General features: G+C 35.3%; 1 non-coding gene across 1 annotated transcript; it reads left to right on the plus strand.

The window, feature by feature from the left end:
* The first annotated feature begins 380 nt into the window (after positions 1-380).
* On the plus strand, positions 381-487 carry LOC121205819 (small nucleolar RNA R71). Its single transcript, XR_005900892.1, has one exon. It is a non-coding gene; the product is annotated as a small nucleolar RNA R71 (small nucleolar RNA).
* The last annotated feature ends 3,109 nt before the right edge of the window (positions 488-3,596 follow it).

A 3,596-nucleotide genomic window follows, 5' to 3' on the forward strand; every position in this document is an offset into this window, starting at 1 on the left:
TTACCCATATCGTTGACTTGTTTGTCTTCTGTGCTTAGGTTGTAGGATCAATTTTCTGGATGGTTCCCTCCTCTATTTGCGTCGTATTGCATCACCGGATGTACCTGCGTAGAACCATATAAACCATCAATCTTTTTATTCAAAATTTCTACCTGATTTGACAACATGGTGACCATATCAACGTTAAAAACACTGACTGCTTTCATCGGCTTTGTCCTCATAACTTGCCACTAATAATTATTTAGTGACATCTCTTCTATAAACTCGTAATCCTCTTCAGGTGTTTTGTTATTCAAAGTCCCACCGGCGGATGCATCGATCAATTGCCTAGTTGAAGGGTTCTAACCATTGTAAAAAGTTCAAAGCTGTAGCCATGAGGTAACTCATGGTGAGGGCACCTTCTCAATAAATCATTATACCTCTCCCATGCATCATATAAAGTCTCTAAATTCATTTGTACAAAGGAAGAGATATCATTCCTCAATTTGGCTGTCTTAGCTGGTGGAAAGTACTTCAACAAAAACTTCTCAGTCATTTGATCCCAAGTAGTGTTAGAACCTCGTGGTAGGAAGTTCAACTACTACTTAGCCTTATTTCTCAATGAGAAGGGGAATAATCGTAGGCTAATAGCATCATCAGAAACGCCATTTATCTTGAAAGTGTTGCAGAATTTTAGGAAATTAGTCAAATGAGTATTTGGGTCTTCGTCCTGCAAACCATCAAACTGAACAAACTGTTAAATCATTTGAATAGTATTAGGTTTCAGTTCAAAATTATTTACAGCAACAACAGGTCTGACAATACTCGATTCAACCCCAGTTAAATTGGGCTTGGCATAATCATATATAGTATGAGGAGCAGGATTCAGATTTATAGGATTTACAACAACCACAGGAGGTAATTGATTATTATGATTTTCTGCTATCTCTTCAGTATTAATAATAATATCCTCTTGCTCTTCTATTGTACTTTTTTGACTTTGCCTCGCTTCTCTACAGTTTCTGTGAGCTGTACTTTCGATCTCACTGTCAAATACTAGATGTCCTGACGAATTTTTTCTAGTCATAAATTGAAAAAACCTGCCAGAAGCAAATAAAAGAAAAGTTAGTAAATTAAAAGTAAAAAAATAAAATAAAAATAAAAATGGCTGAAGTAATAAAAATCAAGTGTTCCTAATATTTTAGTCCCCAGCAACGGCGCCAAAAACTTGATGATCATTTTATGGTTCACTAAACTAGACTACATCACGACAGAGGCAAGTACACCTATCGAATGATAGTATAGCTATGGTGAGTCCAGAATATCATATCCACAAGGACTAAAAGTACTAGTATTAACTATCTTTCTATTGTTTAGCCTAAAATAAAAGGGATTTGTTTTAATCTAAAATTAACTAAACTAATTAACTAATGAACACGACAGAGAATGAAAGAAATAATCAAATAAACTAATAATAAGGACAATACCCAATGAACAATCCACTTAGACTTCACTTATTATTCTGACTCTGAATTAAACGAGTTAGTTACTTGTCTTGATCCGTAGAAATCCCTAAATTATATTAATATCTCTTTCGAGACTAAGAACAACTGAGAACAACTGACTCTAGGTTGATTAATTGAAATCTCTTTCTAATTAAAACTCCTATTGTCACATTAACTCGATTTATGGATTCCCCTATTAGATTTGACTCTAATCCGACAGATTTATGTCGTCCTATCTCTAGGGTTACATGCAACTCCGCTTAATTATGCTAGATCTACTCTTAAACAGGGAGTTTTTCTCCACTGAATAAGCACATCAAACTTGGATTAATATCCTGAAAATATTAAGGCAAGAATTAAGAACAAAAACAAGTATTTATCATGTTATTCAGATAATTAAATAATAAGATGCATCGTAGGTTTCATCCTCCCTAGATATTTAGGGAGTTTAGTTCATAATGTAATAGGAAAACATCTCAAAAATAGTAAAACAACAAAACATAAAAAAACCCAAAAACTTCGAGAGGAATTGGAGGGAGATCTTCAGTCTTGAAGGAGATCCTGCTTCCAAGCTGAATCTGTTTTTCGAGTAATTCCTGTGTTTTACTCTGCGTCTCCCTTTAGGTCTTCTCCTAGTATGTATTTATAGACTTTTGAATGCTCAAAAACCCTAAAAATTGGTTTTTTCTGCATGTTTGGGAAATAGGGAGCGATATCAACACGAGCTGGCACATGGGCGTGTGGCCTGCCCGTGTGGATCTTGAAAACTTCAATTTTGGCCCCTTTTTTTGCTCCTTTTTCTTCCAAATGCTCTCCTAAGTATAGAAACATGAATTAAAGGGATTAGGGGCATCAAATTCACTAATTGACATCATTAATCATCCATAAATGCATTAATAATGGGATTAAAATATGTTACATTTATGGTTTATCAATCCAGAACTCTATAGCCCTTTTTGACACTGTTATAGCCCATAAGGATGCTAAGCTGAGCCTTCTTTACCAATTTATCCCTCTTAACTACAAGAACATGTGCATAACATATGCAACCAAAAACTTTTAGGTGAGCAACTAATGGTTTGAACCTAAATCAGGCTTCAAATAAAGTTTTTTCAAGCAAGGCTTTAGTTGATAGCCTGTTCTGAAGATATACTGCAGTATTCACTACCTCAGCCCAAAAACTTCTAGGTAAATTCTTTTCAAACATTAAGCATCTGGCCATATCTATCAGGATTCGATTCTTTCTCTCACTAACACCATTTTACTGATGTGTGTAGGTGTTGGTGAGATGGTGTTCAATCCTTGATTTTTCATAGAAATTTTGAAACACATCTAAGGTGCACTTTGTCCCATTATCTGACCTTAGTGGCCTAAGTTTGCAACTTGATTGAGTTTCTGTTGCAACCTTGAACTTCCAAAACACTGAGGCTACTTCTGACTTGAGCTTTAGAAAGTAAACCCAACAGAATCTTGAGTAGTCATCAATGAAGAGAATGAAGTGCCTATTTCCATTCAAATATTCAATCTTCATAGTTAACATGGCCCAACCATATATGCCACAATTTATACTCATCTAAGATAGTTGTGTAGGTACTAACAAACCCTTTATTCCAATCAACAACAAATCTTTTGTCAGTCATGGCTACTAACATGAGCTTGGATCCACTTGGATCACTGATCAGACACTCTTTGCCTTTGAACACAATAGAATATCCTTTTTCAAGTAGCTAAGCAATACTTAGCAGATTTCTATCAATTTCAGGTACTAACAAAACATTGGAAACAAGTTTGGTACCTAAAGGAATGTCAATCAGCACATCTTCCTTCCCTTCTACTTTGATGTATTGACCTTTTCCCACTTTTACTCTTGAATTGAAGCTTTTGTTTATGCTCTTGAATATAGCAGCATCAGGTGTCATGTAGTTAGTGAAGCTAGTGTCAATCAACCACCCTTTTGTGATTTTTCTTCTATTTACAAAACAAGAGACAGCAAATACTTGCTCTTCCTGAGCACAACTCTCCTCTGCCACTTGAGCTTCTATTTTAAGCTGCTGAGGTTATTGTTGCTTTTGTAAGCCTTTATTTTTACAGACCTTCTCAACATAGCCCATC

This window comes from Gossypium hirsutum, chromosome A08 (assembly GCF_007990345.1).
Source record: "Gossypium hirsutum isolate 1008001.06 chromosome A08, Gossypium_hirsutum_v2.1, whole genome shotgun sequence".
Lineage (NCBI taxonomy): Eukaryota > Viridiplantae > Streptophyta > Magnoliopsida > Malvales > Malvaceae > Gossypium > Gossypium hirsutum.